This window comes from Schistocerca gregaria, chromosome 4 (assembly GCF_023897955.1).
Source record: "Schistocerca gregaria isolate iqSchGreg1 chromosome 4, iqSchGreg1.2, whole genome shotgun sequence".
Taxonomy (NCBI): domain Eukaryota; kingdom Metazoa; phylum Arthropoda; class Insecta; order Orthoptera; family Acrididae; genus Schistocerca; species Schistocerca gregaria.
Window position 1 is genome coordinate 71315054 of NC_064923.1, and position 22521 is coordinate 71337574.

The window sequence follows — 22521 nt, forward strand, 5'->3', positions numbered from 1 at the left end:
GCATCTGCTAGTCATAACTGCGTACAGACAGCGTTTTGTCTTCACTGGCTTCTGCTTCTGTTGTTTTTCTGTTCTTTAACCTTGGACATCGATTGCACACAAATGAAAATTATTGCAGATGGGTGGTAGAACAGACACATATCCAAGTTTTAAAAACGGTTTTGTTCGATTTTAGTCATTATATCTGGGATGCATCTCTTGTCAGAACAAGTTATCACAGTTCTGAACGATGCAGGCTACTTTACTCGACAGTATTTAACTAGACTCTTTACTTCCAGTTCCCAAAACACTAAGAATTTCTTAAAAGTTAAAGCCATTATTAATATGTGTGTAAAATATTCTCAAAATCAAAGATCTATTGGCATTCACCAAAGGCCTACTACAGCTTCTAAGCCATTGTCAATTAATATTTGCAGATACATGTTCATCAACATTTCTGCACTGACTACTTTTTCAATTTGGCGTAAGTATCGACCAATGAAATCGTATATAAATTAGGGGACATCTGTGTCGTGAGGTAATTTCTGTATTGACAGAGTAGATTTTAATCCAAATGTGTTCATTTTATGAGTAATACATACAATGTCTTAAAAATGACTGCAGAATAAACAAGCTTATTACAAATATTCACCTAAACTCTAACAGATGGTTACCTACCTTTGTCCCACATTTTGTAGTCAGTGTGATTTTTTAAACTTGCTTCAATCCAGTACAAATAACCTTGGATTTTCAAGCATTTATTATGTCAAATATGGAAACTGATTATCAAGAATTTTATTGAATTTGACTAGTCTTAAATCCAAATTAAAACTTTTCACAAATGCATCAGTTCTGTCAAACAAACTTGTACTGCATGTTACTCTAATACTCAATATAACTGACATGATGTAACATCCACACCTAGTCATATGCACAAAATCACTCAGGCTCAATACCTGGTTCCTTCCAACACATTGTAAAGGCAATTTACATATGCCGTTATTAGCATGATTGGTAAATAGCTTTACAAAAAATTTTTAAACCTGTGTAGGGTCCAGATATGCAGTTCCATTTTTAAAAAATATTGATATACATTTAAAGAAATTTTAACAGGCGTGCGTTTTTAATACAAAATTTATATATTTATAGAATCCTGTGTTTCAGAAATAAACAATTTTGAGGTGCTATGAAAAGGAACTGATGTTAATAAATTTTCTAAAATATTCTAAGAAATTAATTTTAAGTAAATGTTAATTTTATATCCAGCAGTAACCCTTTTTTAAGAGTAACATATACTAGTAAAGTTCAGAATGATAATGACAAAAATAATAAATACAACATTTGCTCTCTTCAGGATAGTGTTATGAGACATACACCAGTTCTAGTTTCGATCATTACACTATAGTGTTTCCCAGAACCCACACTGCAAACTGCACAGTACTGGTGAATGCAACATAAAACAATAGTTAAATAAAACGAGTAACTGCCTGCATGGCAGATAACTCAGTATACATGTTTTGCTTGTACACTGTACCACATCTAACATATTTGACCCTTTAAAACAAGTTGGGAGGCAAGCTGATGCCCAAGACAGAACTGATTCCATGAGGATTAAGTTTCAGATCACTGAAGAACATCATGCTACATGGGAGCATATTCTGTAACATACTCTAAATTACAGCATTATTCGAAAGAGAAGATACTTTTTTCAGTCTGCAATATACTCATCACTGCTGAGCCATGGGCAGCTTGATAGTTGTGTAACAAGAAACTGGACTTATCTGAAAGGCGTCTGATGAGGAGAATATTGTGAAGATGGATGAAATAGAGAATAACAGGCAGATCAAGAAGTGTATGATAGATGGGTGTACAACTGATTACAGAAACTGTGAGAGCCAGTTTAGACAATGGGCTTGTCATGTGGTAAGGCTTGTCGAAAATGCGAGGTGTGACTAAATGTAAATGTCGCGTGATTAGGGCCTCACACTGGGTAGACCGTTCTCCAGGTGTCAGTCTTTCGATTTGACGCCACTTCGTCGATTTGTGCGTCGATGGGGATGAAATGATGATAATTAGGAAAACGCAACACCCAGTCCCTGAGCGGAGAAAATCTATGACCCAGCCGGGAATCGAATCTTTGCCCTTAGGATTAACATTCTGTCGCGCTAACCACTCCGCTACCTGGGGCGGACAATGCAAGGTTAAATGAATGGAGAGTCGTAGAAAATGCTTCATCTGGATAGTCCAAAATTGTTGGCATGTTGAGAAGGAGAATGAGCTTATCCATCAGGGCATGTCAGAAGACTGTGAGAAGGATTGGTCTGATGTTATATGCAGAAACAATACATTACACAGAAAAGATCACAACTAGTGGAAGGAACACTGTATGGAACGAAAGGAATGTGCTACAAGGATACCTCTCACCTTTCTTGAATATTTGGGATTGATCATTCAAGTTTTTCAGTTCTGCTGGAAGCTTATTGAAAATGAAACCTTCTGACTAATACTCAGCTTTCTGTACTTAAAAAAAAGTGTTATCCAGATGCAAATCGTTCATCTGTCTAGTGCTGCAGCTTCTTCCGCAAGATTCATTACTGTCAAATACAGATTGTATAAGGGCATATACTAGGGCTATTCGGATAGTAAGGAACGGTCGGTCGCAAAATGAAAACGACAGTGGAAGTCAAATCTTTTTTACTTGCAATAGGTACCTTCATCTTCCATTTACCTCTCTACATTGTCGCCGCTCTGACTTAGTCATCTGCCGCAGCAGAACACAAAGGATTTGATGACATTAGCTTCCAGTGGGCACTGAGTTAAATCAATGGGGAAAGTTGAAAATCTGTGCCAGCCCTGGATCTGGACACAGGTCTCCTGCTTACTTGTCAGATACGCTGACCACTGCATCACACAGACACAGTGGTCGTCGCAGCTGCACACACTATACGAGCACGACTCCAGTCTGACGCAAGTTCTCAATTTATCCATGCAATATGATGTAGCGCCTTTTGCCTACTATCCTCATTACTCACGGCAATTCGCCTTCCCCTTAAGAGTTTGAACGTAGTATGCATTTGCACTCGAGTGATCAATGGTCGTCCTCGCCTTCATCATATATACGTGATATCTGTTCTTTCAGACATGTTAGAAAGGACAGACACCACTTACACTTATATATACAGGGTGATCAAAAAGTCAGTATAAATTTGAAACTGAATAAACCAGGGAATAATGTAGATAGATAGGTACAAATTGACACACTTGCTTGGAATGACATGGGGTTTTATTAGAACCAAAAAAAATACAAACTTTAAAAAATGTCCTACTGATGGCGCTTCATCTGATCAGAATAGCAATAATTAACATAACAAAGTAAGAAAAAGCAAAAATGATCTCGTTTACAGGAAATGCTCAATATGTCCATCATCATTCTTCATTAATAGCTGTAGTCGAGGAATAATGTTGTGAACAGCACTGTAAAGCATGTCCGGAGTTATGGTGAGGCATTGGCGTCGGATGTTGTCTTTCAGCATCCCTAGAGATGTCGGCCGATAACGATACACCTGCGACGTCAGATAACCCCACAGCCAATAATCGCACCGACTGAGTTCTGGAGACCTGGGAGGCCAAGCATGACGAAAGTGGCGGCTGAGCACACGATCATCCCCAAACGACGCTCGCAAGAGATCTTGCACCCGTCTAGTAATACTTTTTTTTGTTCTAATAAAACCCCAAGTCACTCCAAGCATGTGTGACAATTTTTACCTCTCTATCTACATTATTCCGTGGTTTATTAAGTTTTCAAATTTATACTAACTTTCTGATCACCCGGTATATCTGACAACAGTCTTTCTACTTTTGGCGCTTGACTGCAAATCGTTGTCTGTGCCAAAATGTTGTCTTCATTGCCAGTGGTTCATTAGACCAGAGACGAAAATCAGATGGTGCTGAGTCCAATCTGTATGGTGGGTGATCCAACACTTCTCATCGGAAACGCTGAAGCAGCGTCCTCACTGCCCCTGCACTGCACGGCCAGGAACTGCCATGAAGAACGAACTGCACGACAGGTACGTTATCTGGGGTTGCATGAAATCAGGCGAAATCTCTTGGCAGATACCCATACATCGAAGAAGACACTTTTGTAAGCACTTGTACCCGCTCATTGTGCACTCAGGACTGAGAAGTGTGCGTGACGCTATCTACAGGCATACTACAGACACTGAGCGACACATTTGTGCAAAGTTTCACTGGATTTCGAATTTCTGCAGTCGCTTCTATTCCGCGATCAATCGTTCCTTACTCTCTGAATATCCCTCTTATATACAGGGATGTATTAGTTAGAGTTTCGAGACACCAGAAGAACGATCTTCATGAAGTGCACGAACTGTCACTGTAGACCAAACTGGCAACTGTTTTCTGACCCCAGAATATTCTTCAAGAGTGTACACAGCTGAGCAAAAATATAATGTCACATGAGATAATAGAGTGTAAGTTAATTCAGTGCCAGAGACAGAGGAAACCGGAAAGCATTCTTATCGTGAAGATGGCAACATTCAATTTCTGCACACGATCCTGAATGTGATACTTCCTAGAAAGTCCTCCATCTATCCTCAGTTCTTACAATTTAAAATGGTCGACTTTACTCATTTTTGACAACCTCATAACATTAAATTATTGCTTTCATAAAGCTTTCGTGTTGGAAAGAGTATGCATTGCATTTTGCTGTTAACTACATGATTAATATTACATCCCATGTCTTTGGCAGTAACACTTGTCGTCTTTAAAGGAAGAAATTTTAGAGTCATCTATCAGGTTCAGTGGCAAATCACTTTTATATTTCAAGTACAGCAACAGTCTCAAAACAGAACCATGTGGCACATCACACTTCACATTACGCCTGTCAGAATCAAACTTGTTCCGTGTACGTTCACAATGGAGTACAACATTCTGCTTCCCGCTTTCCGTATATAATGTGAACCACTGTTTTGCTTTTTCTCTAATCCCACAATATTCTAAGTTATGCAAAAGTATTATGTGGCTTACAGATTGAAATATTATGTGGCTTACAGATTGAAAATTTCTGTTAACTCAAAGAATGTGCTTATTGTTCTCAACCTATCGCTTAATCCTGATGGCGCCTCACGCACAAATGAACGAATTGCCTTTTCTGTGGATACTGCTATTCTGAAAGCAAACTGCGTGTTGGATACAAACTTTTGTATAGTGAATTGTGTGACCACTGTTCTACAGGGGAGAGTGTCGTACCTACCTAAGAAAACACAGCGTTCTTTGAGCGGCACTTCAATCGAGTGATTGATTTTAGAATCACATGAAGGAATGTGCACTAGAGACCACCATAAGCAGTTTCCGGCATTTTCTACAGGTTTTGTTGCTGTGACGCAAAATGTTCTGTTTTGGGCAGCATTTGTAGATATTTCAGTTTCCACAAGCTAAAGTGGCACATAATATATTAAAGCCGTTAGGAATATATTCTTAATTCCTTAGTACAAAATTTTATGGTGATTATAATGTATGTGTTGTTAGAGCTACAAGTATTTTAATAACATGTCGATTACACACCATGTTGTACCTTGAAACAGAAGTATCTCTTTTACCATGGAACATACAATACTTGCGAATTAACAGAGATTATTTAATGTCCAAACAATTTTACCTGCTGAGAAAATTAAAATTTGTGTTGTTTTCCAAACCTCTGTATTTCAAAATGCATTTCATTTGTAATTGCTTTTTGATAATACTTCTGCATAATCTCATTTCACCTACTAATTTTTGGTGTGTAGTAGAGTAATAACGTAACATATGGGTTATTAAAGACAGTACTGACAAGATTTTCTCAACTGAAACTCTTTTAAATTATGTAGGTAGATGTGAATGGTATACCTTAGAACATGTTTTCAGATTTGGAAAAACCTTAATTTTCTGGAGTAATTTTTAAAACTTCAGAGAGAGTTAGCACCACTTAAAAAGTAAATACCATAATTTAAAAATGGAAAAAATTATCAAACTTCATGGCTGGCTAGAGGTGGAATTCTGAGAAGTCTACCAAGCTACAACATTCAGCCCTACAGTGCTTTCTCGAAAACTTTAAAAAAAACTGATTGCATCAACAGGCAGGTGACTACAATGCAACAGAATGTTCCATATGTCAACATGCATAAGTTTATCAAAATTTTTTCTAGTTTACATTAGTACTCACGACAGCATGTGGAGCACTATTCTTAACACTCTGTAAGATGGCAGGGAACTTTCTATATTCAAAGGAATCAGGGGCGGCGGCAAGGGGGGGGGGAATAAAATGACTTCAGAAATCAGCGAATATATCACTCCAACAGATTCATTCATTTTTTTATAATTATGTAGCAATATTGGTTGCAATGTATTTGAAACGCATTTTAACAAAAGAATAAGAGCACAAAATAGCTTACAAACCAATATCATTTAACTTGAAATGGGCTTCTTATTATTTGTTAAAATACATTTTTTTTACCCTGAACTCCAAACAGTTACCAGAAAGTACTTTAAGCAAAACCAAATTTTACCAGTTTGTCGGTGGACACCAACTCTCCTTTTGTTAAGCGATATTCCATTCCCCCAAGCCCCTCCCCCCCCCCCCCTTTACCGACTTTTAGAATCGCCTCTGAAAGGGATACAATTTAAATTAACATGATTTAAAGGGGGATGATTTAAAGAGGCAGTGGACATCCAACCTCAGTATCGGTTATAACCGTTTCTTTTCTTGGCACTGATAAGGACATCCAGAGTCAGGTTAAACATTTGGGTATTCATTTTAAAGGTCATCCATCACTCCCCCCCCCCCTGGGGAATCACTGCCCCTCCCCTCCCAGACCACGCTGGACCAAAAAAAAAAAAAAAAAAACCAAGAGCCCCACCCTCACCTGATCTTTATTAAGTGGATGGGGTTCACTCTAGAACTGCACATCGCAGGGAAAGGAGTAGGCCACATCTATTTATTAATAACAAATTACATCATTTCTGACTCAAACACTATGACATCTCACACACACACAAAACACACACATGTTAGTAATGTAATGGTGCTTAGCAATGATAAATAACTCAGCCATATCTGTATAATTATAGAATAATGAGAGTACTTACAGAATGAGATTTTCACTCTGCAGCGGAGTGTGCACTGATATGAAACTTCCTGGCAGATAAAAACTGTGTGCCAGATCGAGATTCTATAAAGTCTGTATGGTAGGAGACGAGGTACTGGAAGAAGTAAAGCTGTGGGGACAGGGCGTGAGTTGTGCTTGGGTGGCTCAGTTGGTAGATCACTTGCCCGTGAAAGGCATAGGTCCTGAGTTTAAGTCTCGCTCCGACACACTGTTTTAATCTGCCAGGAAGTTTCAGAGTACTTACATATATGCCAGGATGTGGTATCTGCAGGTGCCTCAAATGACAAAAATAATGTAATATTAAATTTTTGTTAATGAATAGGCCTTGTTACTAACAAATATACACAGCATGAGCCTTTTCCTATGATGTACAGATCCCAAGTGAACTCTGCCCACTAAAGTGCAGTAGTCACAAAAGACGAAGATGGGAAGGGGATACTTAAATCTCACTTGTCCAAGGGGGAGGCGAAGGAAGGCAGTTCCTTCGGATCACTTCGAATGTACCACACATATATTCCAGCGTTTCTCTGGGGGGAGGGAACTGGGGGTGACGTCGAACGTAGGTATCCCAAGTGTGTAACCTGACAATGGAAATCTTTATCAGTGACCATGAAATAAGAAACCGTTTATAACCGACGTTTTTATTGTGGTCTTCAGTCCTGAGACTGGTTTGATGCAGCTCTCCGTGCTACTCTATAACTGACATTGAGCTTGACATTGGGCTTGAATTCCCACTGATAACCTACTACTGCGCTTTTAAATCCCACCCTTTAAACTGAGTCCCTTTAAACCAAGTCCCTTTAAATCTATAAAGAACTCTGGTATCTCACTGCTGTATAGTTACTCACGTAGCAGTAACAGTCATTTGAGATGCCGACAGTGAACCAGCATATGTTATATCTTAGTTTCATGGCTCTTTCGACCACTAATTTCTGTTTTTGGCAGCCCTAATTTATGAAATTTAGTTGTTGTCCACATATACTCTTTGCTCACAAGGTCTTGGAATGAGTGAAATGTACTGTCATCACATTAGACACTACTCACCTCCACAGACTTGACACAGTGGCAGCCATTGTCATTGTAAATGACACACACACAGCTGCTGATTGATCAATGTTCACTTTTCAAGAATGTTGTGTTGCAGCTCAGCGACTTTGCAACCTTTCTAAACCATCTATACAGTTTGTAAGCACTGTCAGAGCCAATACTTACCTTTAACCACATTATTTATCCCAACGGTAGTGCTTTTCCAATACAATCCATCGAATACCTCACAATGGCTTAGAATATGTAGTGGCTCAATATAGTAAATAATGAGCAATACTGAATAAGATATCTAGATTCTCGCAGAAATTACTTAAGAAATAAAACTTCCTTAAAATATGTTTCAATACTCCGTAAAATGATGTACGTCACTCTTTTGTTGCAGGTAATGCCAGCACACAGAAAACATAAGAGAATGCCAACGGTCGAGCAATGTGTTGTTGGGCGTTGTCTTCACTAGTCGAACCCAGATATTACATCTTCCAAAATTTCTCATCGTTAAATAGCAGTTGTAAAACGACTGTTCTCAACTTTAGGTCTTTAGAAAAATTTTATTGACAAATGATTCTTGCTGTCTAATGTTAGATATGTAGTCTTTCATCAAAATGAAAAGGTTCTTCAATTATTTGATATGCATGCTGTTGTAGTACCTACTAGATACATCTTTTCTGTCATGGAAAACATGAATAACATAGACCTGATCCGCAGGAATGTTCTGAAAACTGTCGTGATTATAATAAACACTTTGTTCTATTTCGTGTGTTTAATGTAATATCTTTGACCATAAAAGTGATAATAAAAGTTTAAGAAAATACATGTGGTGTCTTGTGCATTAATACATGAGATATAAGATGATGCTGAAACTTTGGATCTTGTGCTCCTACGGTGTAGGTGTGCAGCAGCAAGAGCGTAAACAACATTCCCATGTTTTACGTCCTCAGATCGAGGTAAGAGCGGATACATCACATAAAAGTACAGCCGGTAGTCATAAAATATAGGCTGAGTAATTAAATAGGATGTTTAACAGTTCTGGCAAATGCACATAAATGAGTTACTGTAAAATTCGTATATAGGCAAAGCACACTACACTGTTGCTAGTGTGGAATAGCAATAATAGAAGTAATGATGGCATAAGGTTACGAAATATTGAAAAGCAATCAACGCCATTTATTGTTCGCTCACGTTACTGCTATATGGATCTGGTCCAAGACCCTTACAGTAGTCAGTGTTGTGCCTAGCATTGTTGGTGATGATGATGATCGGTTTATGTTCGAGAGTATCAAGAAAATGTTATTGTTCAAAAATACAGAATTGTTTTACATGGACGCTGATTGCTCAGTTGGGCCAGGGGTTTTCTGGCTCCATCAACAGCACGCAGCATCCATTTACCTAGCAGTACTGCTGCTTAGTGGATGGTCCATGTAACAGCCGTTAGGTCATGGCCATTCAGGGTCTACCCCCCTCCAGATCGTAGCCGGTGCTACCCACAATGGACCATGGTGACAAGAGCTCTGCGAGGTGACCTCTGAAGTGATGTGATTAATGTTGAAGGTATGTGCCCAGGAGATTTGCCCTCCATCCCAGCCCGAAGTGCTCATTGCCTTACCAAGACATGGACTGGCTGCATCAGTGTCAGCTGTAGAAATGGGGCAAGGAGTAACAGTGGTTCCCCTGCACAATGGCGAACAGTTACTTGGCCCCACTGGTCAAGCAGACCAGCAGCTTGATGGCGGTCTCTGCACCCCATCAGTGATAATCAATAAATTCGCACTTCGGCGTGCAGTGGTGCAGTGGCAGAGAACTCTCCAGCAAGACTTGCAGCTCTATAGATGATCGTAGACAATTAGGTGCACAGAGAGTGGACTGAAATAACACCTCCCCTCGCCTCCATAGGACAGTTACAACTGAGATCATTGGTTAATTGATTAAAAAAAGGTGTCGTATTTATGTTGGCACTTCCAATGAGCACTAATCCAGCGGGGCTAACAATGACATGATGTGTACTAGTTTTCCTGTCTGGTCGGCACTCCTGTAGACTTCAGACTTTCGTAACTTCTTCTTTTAGATGCTCCTTTCTGCTTCTTTAGTGGCTGAAAAGTTACTGTTGCGTTGTATCTGGCCCTTCTTGTGACACATTACTTTGTCACCAGTATGACAGCATCTTTGTGTTTCCATTACATCACTGTGCTTCGTTTGTGGACTTCAGTGTTCAGCCAGTCTGATTTGTTACAGCCACTTCTGCGTTTCCTCGACCTGTTCAGTGCAGATAAGCATGTTGTGGCCAATGTATCAATTGATTTAAAATCCCTAAAAATCCTCGCAGTGTTCTTCCATTGTTGGGTGTATCATGTTATCTGACTACTTCCATTTTGTCTGGCTCTGGAGCAGTTCCCTTTGCTGAAATGATATGTCTCAGAAACTGTGTCTGTTTTTCCTGTTACCCCATGATCTTTTAATTTTTGAAGGAATTTACTTAATATTTGGTTTTGTTGATTCTATGTTTCCTCTGCTATCAAAATATCATCGACATAAAAAGTTAATCTCTGTTGTAATTCCTTTCTAGAATTGTTCCCAAGCCCTTATAGACGCAGCTGAGGAGATATCGAATCCTAATAAATTGGCAGCATCTACCAAATGCAGTGAGGGCAATGTACCATCACACTCTGATGCTAACACAATTTGCCAAACGCTGGACCTCGTGTATAGTAATGCACTGTGACCTCACGAAATTTTTGTATTCTTCTCCCTAGAGTCAAGCACAAGTCTGATGCTTCCATCTTTTTATTAACAATTTTTAGTGATCTACTGTACATGAACCGTGCTGATTCTACCACCCTAACGTCCATCATTTTACGTAACTCGAGAAACACTTGTTTTCGGTAACATAATGGTATGGTATAGGGTGGAATCATGAATGGTTTATGTTCTTTACTTCGAATCTGCATTGCCATGCATTGTACTCTCTAACTCTCGTCTTTTTTGATCAGAAGTACCATCCAGGACAGTGATTCTCAAACTTCCCGATGACACAGACCCCCGTCTATTTGGAAAGTAATCTGTGGACCCTCTTGCAATGCTCTATGAAATTTCACATAATATTAAATGGTTCAAATGGCTCTGAGCAGTATGGGACTTAACATCTTAGGTCATCAGTTCCCAAGAACTTAGAACAACTTAAACCTAACTAACCTAAGGAGATCACACACATCCAAGCCCGAGGCGGGATTCGAACCTGTGACTGTAGCGGTCGTGCGGTTCCGGTTGAAGCGCCTATAACAGGTCGGCTACTGCGGCTGGCCATAGTATTAAAAAACGTACAAATTAGAATTACCACTGAGAAATAAAACACCAAGAAGAACAATGAAATAAGTAATTTGTTCTACAGATACAATATTTTTTTCTAGTGAGCGAAATTTCAATTGAATTATATAGTAATAGTACAGTAATATAGAAAATACGTGTGGCAAAAGGTTAAAAAGTTATTTTCTTTGAAAACGTTTTTCCATGAAGTATCGCAGAACAGTTCCAGTAGCTAATCTTGTTCTGTGTCAGAGGGGTTCATACCTTGTATATCATGCATTTCTACTCAGTTAAAGGTTTTTCAATCGAACACAATTACCACGTTGTGAGAACGGAAATATTCTCGAAAAATTCCAGCTAATGCTCTCAAGTGTGCTAGAAGTGTTTTGTGCTCTTCAGCAGAGGTTTTTCACATAAAGAATCAGTGAAATCCTTGAGCGCTGGAAATAATGAATAGCCATTGTTTTGTATTCGTACTACCCATAGCTGCAGTTTATTAATTGTAGCTTAACCTTTCCTCTCAGTCTCAAAGATATTAACATTTTTTTCTTACAATCTTAAGTTAAGTTCGTTGAGAAAGAAGAAAAAGCCACCAAATAGCCTACTTTACACAACTAATCAAAATCACACGATTTCTCACTTGAATGTTGCTTCTCTAAAAGATTGAGAAAAAATCATGTAGAACCTTTCCTCTTGACAAATAATGGACATCAGTGTTTAAGAAAAGTTGAGTGTGTTCAGTGCAATTTCTTCACATGAAACTGTGATAAGACGCGGACTAAGAGAGCGTCATTTAATGAGATTAGCAATTTTTTTTAACTTCATCCACATTTCAAAACCTCCAGCTTTTTTTCGGTGCTAAAGCTTCTCTGTGTAGGAAGCATCAAGTACACTTTTACTTCTGGTGCTAAACGTGTCACTCGAGCCTTTAGGTCACTCTTCTAACCTGTAAAAGCACGGGCTCCGTCAAAGTAATCGCTATACATTTATCCCACCGAATATCGCTGTTTATCATGAACTCATTACGTACACAAAACACATCCTTTGCCAATGTTTGAAGAATCGCCATACAGAACAAAAGCTCCTCACAAATTGCCTCTTTACACTCAAAACGGTTGAAAATCAACAGATTTGCTTTTCCCTCCGTGTCTTTTTTTTTTTTTGTCAAGTTGTAAGGAATAAAATGAGCTACGTTTAATTTTTGAAATTAATTGTTGCTTCACGCTGAAAGACATATTGTCAATTCCTCTTTTAACTGTATCGTTGGAAAGGGGAAGTGAGTTTATTTCCTTAGCAGCTGTATCACTTACCATAGTTGCACAGAAATCTTTCGCAGCTGGCAGGGTTAATTTTCCGCATCCGTGTGGGGGGGTTTCCCAGGTTTATCAGTTAGTAACGACACATGATACGACGCTAAAGTAGATTTTGCGTCAGTATTAATAACCACCACAGTCTTTTACTTTACAGTTTTACTGCGTTTCATTTCCCTGAGTTTGTTTATTTAAAAAATCCATAGACTTACTAACATGTCCCTCATATTTCTTATTCAAATGTCTTCAAAGATTAACAGGTTTCATGCTTTCGGTGTTCAGTACTTCAAATCACAAGACAGACACAGGCTGCTGACTGTCATCACTGCCTTTGTACATAAATACGTAACGAAGATATTCATCACAGTACCTGGATAGTTTTCTCTTCTTACCTTCACGTTCTCTTGTAGTACCTTGAGAACACGAAGGCTTACTTTCAGAGGCATTGTCCGATTTACTAACAGTTTTTCGCTACACTGCAGACGAATGCAACCATTAATCGACTGCGGACTGAACAAATATCGCCACACAAAAGAGCGTCGGGCAGCTCAGGAAACGAAAGACTGAAGACAAATCAATGTGAGCTTCTCTCTCCACTCCCGTGGCAAGCGTCATGCCATGAATACGTAACATCTATGACTGTCTCTAATATCTATTTCCTATATTAATTCTTTTTCCCTCGTTTACTGTTTGATGGAATGTTGAAGGAGCGAAACTTGACTATCGCCATTCTTTGAGGCTGGAAAGGTGTGCTGTGACGTCATACTGAAATTCCACTCAAGTTAAATTAAAAAATTAAATGCACATGATAAAGCTGATTATTGTATCTAGTTTCCAAAACACTGGGGGTTACAATTGTGAAGTGACAATAAAAACTTGAAAAGCTGAGGGGCAGTTAAAGCGTGTTTTTCTTATCTAATCACATCATTCCTTTGATTGAATTGATTCTGTTGTTCACGAACAAAACGTGGAGCACCATTAAAGTTTTGATTTCGTGGTTGGAACTATTTTGCCCAGCCTTGTCCATTCCAACGGTGCTCATACGTATTTGAGTTGCTTCTGTTGTAATTGAACTCTTTGCTGGTCCTAGCTACCCCAGTTTGAGTTTTGTCATGTGTTAGCTCCTCCACACCTTCTGGTATTGCCGCTCCTCTGTCTAGCACCGTTACCTTCTCTATGATACCTTCGTTTACATGCTTCTTTTTCACTAAATGTGAATTCCAACACCCTCAGAATCCCTTTAAACGCTTGCATTTTAAGTCCTGTTTTTTCTACTAACGATTGTTGATACTGAATCGGGAGTTTCACCGTACGAAGATGTATCAGCTCTCCACGTTGTGTCCAGACAGTGATTTCTTTTCGCCTTGTTCTCAAAATATTTTACTGGACTCTTCTCGCCAGAATGTTCGGAAACGGACTTTCGGTGCAGCTCATACTTTATACGATTCTAAGAAAAGATGGTTTAAAAAAGTAATATGAGATGTAGCCCCTTGCCACTCTCAGCATGGTTTCTGAGACAGCATCTTCCATATGAGTGCATATGAGTCCAGTTTGTCCGCTAGTGCGAAGTGTTCCGGTAAACGTACTTGAAAATGTCCGTGGAGACAATGTGTTCCCATCTTCTTTACAATGCTGAAACTTCCTGACTGTTAAGAAGTGGTCATTATCAGAATTTGTTGTTCCACCACGAGGTACTGACTCGACCACCGCAATCCATTTCCACGGTTGTGTCCGTGTTGTTACTTTCTGCTTGTAGATGTGCTATCGGGTATTGCAGACTTTCTAGGCGTGTATTGCATCGTCTTAACGGTGCGCAGTTACCTTTGTATACTTGCCCTGTAGTTGACATTTTGTCTCTTCCAGATACGATTTCAGGTCGTTGACTTGCGACCGTGATCTGTTCTGTGTCTTGCCTTGCCAACGCCATAGGAATGTTATAAGCCATGGAGTGTTCCGCACTGTTTCTTGATATGTTGCATTGGTACTAAATACGTGTGACTGCTTTGGCTTGACACTTCCCTGTATGCGTTACCGTGTTCGCTTGTCCCATCGAATTTTGTTGCACACATACGAATCTTGATACAATTATCAGGTAGATATAGATGACAATGCTGTAATGGCTGTGCACACTTGCCTGGTTGATGGAGTGACATTCACAGTGACGCCCTCACTGTTCTTGCAAGGACGTATTACCTAACGTGACTCTTCTCAACCTCTCCACTTGGAGAACATACGAGATTCTCATCTTATTTAACGCTTATCAATTTAGAGTTGATTGTTATTAAAACGACCCCAGAGTAAATATATCCCTATGCTCCATGGAGCAAGCATTGTGTGTATCAACAACGTTTCAGAGAGAGTGCTTCTTTTTGTCAGAAAATTGCGTATATTGAAGTTATTTCTCCCCTCTCTGTGCATTAAGTTGCCTCCCATCAACATTGGAGTCTGCCAACTAAACTGCTACATACAGGAATTATTTATCCCACTCGACAACTTAACTGCTATATACAGTACTTATTTCTCTCACTCGAAAACATTACTTTCACTCGTCCTCTCTGCTAACCCCACCTGTGTAAAGAAATGATTAAAGAATATGTAATATCTCTTCCCTCGTAATTTTCGTAAGTCCCGTGTGCTGTTTTAAGTACACTCCTGGAAATTGAAATAATAACACCGTGAATTCATTGTCCCAGGAAGGGGAAACTTTATTGACACATTCCTGGGGTCAGATAAATCACATGATCACACTGACGGAACCACAGGCACATAGACACAGGCAACAGAGCATGCACAATGTCGGCACTAGTACAGTGTATATCCATCCTTCGCAGCAATGCAGGCTGCTATTCTCCCATGGAGACGATCGTAGAGATGCTGGATGTAGTCCTGTGGAAAGGCTTGCCATGCCATTTCCACCTGGCGCCTCAGTTGGACCAGCGTTCGTGCTGGACATGCAGACCGCGTGAGACGACGCTTCATCCAGTCCCAAACATGCTCAATGGGGGACAGATCCGGAGATCTTGCTGGCCAGGGTAGTTGACTTACACCTTCTAGAGCACGTTGGGTGGCACGGGATACATGCGGACGTGCATTGTCCTGTTGGAACAGCAAGTTCCCTTGCCGGTCTAGGAATGGTAGAACGATGGGTTCGATGACGGTTTGGATGTACCGTGCACTATTCAGTGTCCCCTCGACGATCACCAGAGGTGTACGGCCAGTGTAGGAGATCGCTCCCCACACCATGATGCCGGGTGTTGGCCCTGTGTGCCTCGGTCGTATGCAGTCCTGATTGTGGCGCTCACCTGCACGGCGCCAAACACGCATACGACCATCATTGGCACCAAGGCAGAAGCGACTCTCATCGCTGAAGACGACACGTCTCCATTCGTCCCTCCATTTACGCTTGTCGCGACACCACTGGAGGCGGGCTGCACGATGTTGGGGCGTGAGCGGAAGACGGCCTAACGGTGTGCGGGACCGTAGCCCAGCTTCATGGAGACGGTTGCGAATGGTCCTCGCCGATACTCCAGGAGCAACAGTGTCCCTAATTTGCTGGGAAGTGGCGGTGCGGTCCCCTACGGCACTGCGTAGGATCCTACGGTCTTGGCGTGCATCCGTGCGTCGCTGTGGTCCGGTCCCAGGTCGACGGGCACGTGCACCTTCCGCCGACCACTGGCGGCAACATCGATGTACTGTGGAGACCTCACGCCCCACGTGTTGAGCAATTCGGCGGTACGTCCACCCTGCCTCCCGCATGCCCACTATACGCCCTCGCTCAAAGTCCGTCAACTGCACATACGGTTCACGTCCACGCTGTCGCGGCATGCTACCAGTGTTAAAGACTGCGATGGAGCTCCGTATGCCACGGCAAATTGGCTGACACTGACGGCGGCGGTGCACAAATTCTGCGCAGCTGGCGCCATTCGACGGCCAACACCGCGGTTCCTGGTGTGTCCGCTGTGCCGTGCGTGTGATCATTGCTTGTACAGCCCTCTCGCAGTGTCCGAAGCAAGTATGGTGGGTCTGACACACCGGTGTCAATGTGTTCTTTTTTCCATTTCCAGGAGTGTATGTATAGGCTTCTCTGGCTCCGAAAATTTGGCCCATCCAATAAGTGTGAACTGCCCATTCGCCTCTCCCTTGGGACGCTGGAGGCAGTAAAGGCGCCTTTGGCCAGCTGTGGAGAAACAAACTACGCAGTTCTGTCGAAACCCATGCTGCATCCCTTGCAGCCGTGATATTTACAACCGATTCCCTTTTCATCAACACTTGGCTACTTTTAAAGAAAAATGTAGTGTCATGGCACGTTACCTCCTCTCTATTCCACGTCTGTAATGCTACCAAAATATATGTACACACAAATGGAAAAAGGGGTTACATAGTATCATATCCGGTCAGCCAAGTTCACTTTTTTCATTTTATATGCAAATTAAGTTGTGTTACGCTCAAAGTAGGGCGTGTGACGTACTATTTGAATCTTCTCATCAAGGAGATGGCCATGGAACATAGTAAAATTGATTGTCACCATACCTGGCGGTGAAAAATGGCTGCCACCTTACAACGCTCTCCCCGTCCCTCTCCTTTTAACTTTTTATCTAATACGTTGATTCTAGTAACGAATATCAACTTGTGGAAACACACATGCTGCTCATTACAGTTATGCATATAGTTGACGTGTAGGAACACCACCTAGCAAAGGTGATCTAAGGCTAGTGCCTCTACTCTTTAGCGAATTGGTGCGTGTCACTAGTTCTGAATATGAGATACTCATGCTCTGTAGGGTCCAGTGCCACGTTACATATTAAAATGTCACAGGCTCGATTATAAAATGTGTAGTATTTTAAAAAGTTTTAAGACGAAGCTCTACATTAGAGAGCTAATTAAGTGGATCACATGTACATATACTAGACAGAGTGAACAACGCCCACCTTGGATATAGATAATGTGTGAATTTATGTGAGTATGCTGCAGTAAAATTATTTGTAACCATTTCCTGTAATTTTGTTTATTGTAATGAAAACATATCTGTTCTACACGTAATGTTATAATATTTGTTAATAAGTACAATACCTGCTGAAGAATACAGTTTTAAAACTGTCAAACTCATCGTCGAGGTTTAATAAACTGTATTTACAACTGGTGAGCTGTTATTTCCAATCCACTGAAGCTCTTGCACCCACAGTCGCTGCAGCACAGTCATGTTCAAAATCTTAAAGACGAAGTTACGGAGGAGCTTCAGAGAGAATATTGACGATTACCACAGGATCATCACTGGGACCACATAGAAGACACACTTAACCATTTCACACACGCGCAATAGGCACACTGCGTTAGGGAAACAGTGACGAGTTAGCAAATGAAGTATTGAAATCATCTGATAATAATTTGGTAATAAGTAAATCGAGCATGGCAGCTATACCATTTGTGTGTCCTAGGAATTAAATACAAAATTTAAAAAAGTGAAGTAGTTCAGCTAACATGGAAGCAAAATAATGCATGGCCGGTGAAGCAAGGAGGCTATATGAAGTACATATCCACAGGTAAAAAGCATTCTACGCCAAAAGGGTAGACTAGCAATTAACATAGGCCTTAATCTGTGAAAAATATTTCTGAGAATTTCTGGAGCACAGCATAGTATAGTTGTGAATCATCAACAACAGGAAAACAGGAAATTATTAAGATGCGAAACTGCTGAAAATCAAGTAGACGAACGAGAAAAGAGTGATTTTTTTCCCAGAATCGGCTAGGTGCAGAATATAAGGAAATCATCGATAAGGATATGTGATTGGATAATGCATAGCACATTAAATGAAATGAAATGATCGTATGGCACTGTTGGCCGGGAAGTCCCATTCGGGGAGTTCGGTCGCCGTATTGCAATCCTTTTTAGTTGTTGCCGCTTCGGCGGCTTGGGAGTCAATGATGATGAACACACAACACCCAGTCACCTACCGGGAATCAAACCTGGGCCCCCTGCGTGGACTGCGTGGTAGGCGGTAACGTTACCACGACGCTAAGGAGGCTTACACATAGTACGTTAAGACATCAGCGAATAACTTTCATTGAGCTAGAAGTATCTGTTGGCAAAATTTATAGCAAAAGACAGAGCTCTGTATTACTAAATCTCTCACGCCGTTTCTGGTGCACAATTCGAATTGTATGTTGCCTTTCTAATGGCTTCCAGAGCAACATAAACATTATCACCAGTATTTCATACAACTAGTAACCGAACTTTAAAATTACGTGCTGTCACAATCTACTCATTAAGAGAAATAATCTTATGTTAAATGTATGACACAGTAACACAAGCACTGCAGCTAGAGACTGTGTGCACTGAAGTGACAAAAGCCATGGGATACCTTGTGATATCGTATCGCACTTCCTTCCGGCCAGCGTAGTGCAGTAACTCGACACAGCATGGACTCAGCAAGTCGCTGGAAGTCCCATTCAAAAATACTGAGCTATGTTGCCCCTATAGCCGTCCATAACTGCGGAAGGATTGCCAGTGACGAATTTTGTACACGAATATACCTCTCGATTGTGTCCCATAAATGTTGCATTCGTATCAGGTCCTCTGGGTAGCCAAAGCATTCGTACAAACTGTCCAGAATGTCTCTCAAACAAATTGCGAACAATTGTGGCCCAATGACATTGCGCATTGTCATCCATAAAAATCCCGTTCTTGCTTCGAAACATGAAATCCATGAACGGTTTCAAATGGTCTCAAGTATTTCCTGTCGATGGCCCAGTCCAATCCATGTAAACACAACCCACACCGTCATGGAGTCACCAACAGCTTGCACAGTGCCTCGTCAACGACCTGTGTCCATGGCTTCGTGGGGTCGGCGCCTCACTCGTACCCTTGCCCCCCAACTTGCTCCCTTCTTGCAGCGGTGTACCGTAGGTCTCTAGAAGAGCGAAGCGTTCCAAAGGATTGGAAAAGGGCACAGGTCATCCCCGTTTTCAAGAAGGGACGTCGAACTGATGTCCAGAGCTATAGACCTACATCTCTAAAGTCGATCAGTTGCAGAATTTTGGAACACGTATTATGTTCGAGTATAATGTCTTTTCTGGAGACTAAAAATCTACTCTGTAGGCATCAGCATGGGTTTCGAAAAAGACGGCCGTGTGAAACCCAGTTCGCGCTATTCGTACACGAGACTCAGAGGGCCATAGACACGGATTCACAGGTAGATGCCGTGCCGTGTTTCTTGACTTCCGCAAGGCGTTTGACTCAGTTCCCCACAGTCGTTTAATGAACAACGTAACAGCATACGGACTATCAGACCTATTGTGTGATTGGATTGAGGAGTTCCTAGATAACAGAACGCAGCATGTCATTCTCAATGGAGAGAAGTCTTCCGAAGTAAGAGTGATTTCAGGTGTGCCGCAGTGGAGTGTCATAGGACCGTTGCTATTCACAATATACATAAATTACCTGGTGGATGACATCGGAAGTTCACTGAGGCTACTCTGTAGGCATCAGCATGGGTTTCGAAAAAGACGGCCGTGTGAAACCCAGCTCGCACTATTCGTCCACGAGACTCAGAGGGCCATAGACACGGATTCACAGGTAGATGCCGTGCCGTGTTTCTTGACTTCCGCAAGGCGTTTGACTCAGTTCCCCACAGTCGTTTAATGAACAACGTAACAGCATACGGACTATCAGACCAATTGTATGATTGGATTGAGGAGTTCCTAGATAACAGAACCCAGCATGTCATTCTCAATGGAGAGAAGCATTCCGAAGTAAGAGTGATTTGAGGTGTGCCGCAGGGGAGTGTCATAGGACCGTTGCTATTCACAATATACATAAATGACCTGGTGGATAACATCGGAAGTTCACTGAGGCTTTTTGCAGATGATGCTGTGGTGTATCGAGAGGTTGCAACAATGGAAAAATGTACTGAAATGGAGGAGGATCTGCAACGAATTGACGCATGGTGCAGGGAATGGCAATTGAATCTCAATGTAGACAAGTGTAATGTACTGCGAATACATAGGAAGATAGATCCCGTATCATTTAGCTACAAAATAGCAGGTCAGCAACTGGAAGCAGTTAATTCCATAAATTATCTGGGAGTACGCATTAGGATTGATTTAAAATGGAATGATCATATAAAGTTGATCGTCGGTAAAGCAGATGCCAGACTGAGATTCATTGGAAGAATCCTAAGGAAATGCAATCCGAAAGCAAAGGAAGTAGGTTACAGTACGCTTGTTCGCCCACTGCTTGAATACTGATCAGCAGTGTGGGATCCGCACCAGATAGGGTTGATAGAGGAGATAGAGAAGATCCAACGGAGAGCAGCGCGCTTCGTTACAGGATCATTTAGTAATCGCGAAAGCGTTACGGAGATGATAGATAAACTCCAGTGGAAGACTCAGCAGGAGAGACGTTCAGTAGCTCGGTACGGGTTTTTGTTAAAGTTTCGAGAACATACCTTCACCGAAGAGTCAAGCAGTATATTGCTCCCTCCTACGTATATCTCGCGAAGAGACCATGAGGATAAAATCAGAGAGATTAGAGCCCACACAGATGCATACCAACAATCCTTCTTTCCACGAACAATACGAGATTGGAATAGAAGGGAGAACCGATAGAGGTACTCAGGGTACCCTCCGCCACACACCGTCAGGTTGCTTGCGGAGTGTGGATGTAGATGTAGATCAGCTCTTACCAACTGAAATCAGGACTCACCTGATCACGTCACAGTTTTCCAGCGTCTCGTGTCCAGCCGAAATAGTCACGAGCCCAGGAGAGGTGCTGCAGGCAATCGCGTGCTGTTAACAATGGCACTCGCTTCAGTCGCCTGTTGCCTTAGTCCTTACCGCCAAATTTCCCCACACTGTCATAAAGTGTCCGTTCGTCGTACGTTCCAGATTGATTTCTACGGTTTTTTCGCGCTGTGTTGCTTGCCCGTTAGCACTGACAGTCCTACATCTACACCGCTGTTCTCGATCAAGCAAAGGCCGTCTGCCACTGTGTTGTCCGTGGTGAGAAGGAATGCCTGAAATCTGGTATTCTCGGCACACTCTAGCATTGTGGATCTTTTGAATTCCGTAAACATTTCCGAAATGGAGTGACCCCTGCGTTTAGCTCCAACTACCACATTCAGAGTCTGTTAATTCCCGTCGTGCGGTCATGTTCACGTCTGAAACTGTTTCGTGTGCATCACCGGAGTGCAAATGACAGCTCCGCCAATGCATTGTTCTCCCATACTTTATGTACCCCATACTACCGCCATTTGTATATGTGGGTGTTGCTGTCTCGTGGCTTTTTCCACCTTAGTGCACTTTTTCACTGTTCATGCAGCAAAACTTCAGCTTCAGGCATAACGTTTTAAATTATTACTTCAGTACTTTGTTCAAGAAATCGTTCACAGAGGAAAATCGTTCAAACATACCGTCATTTGACCATAGAACAGGCATCCGTACGGACGACGTAATAGTAATCATACCTGGCATTGAGAAACAGCTGAAATATTTGAAAGCAAATAAATCACCAGGTCCGGATGGAATCCCTGTTCGATTTTACAGAGAGTATTCTACTGCATTGGCCCCTTACCTAGCTTGCATTTGTCGTGAATCTCTATCCCAGCGCAAAGTCCCAAGCGACTGCAAAAAAACTCATGTGACTCCAGTATATAACAAAAGGTAAAAGGACGGACGTGCAGAATTACAGACCAATATCCCTAATGTCTGTTTGCTACCTTCTGTTTCTCAGT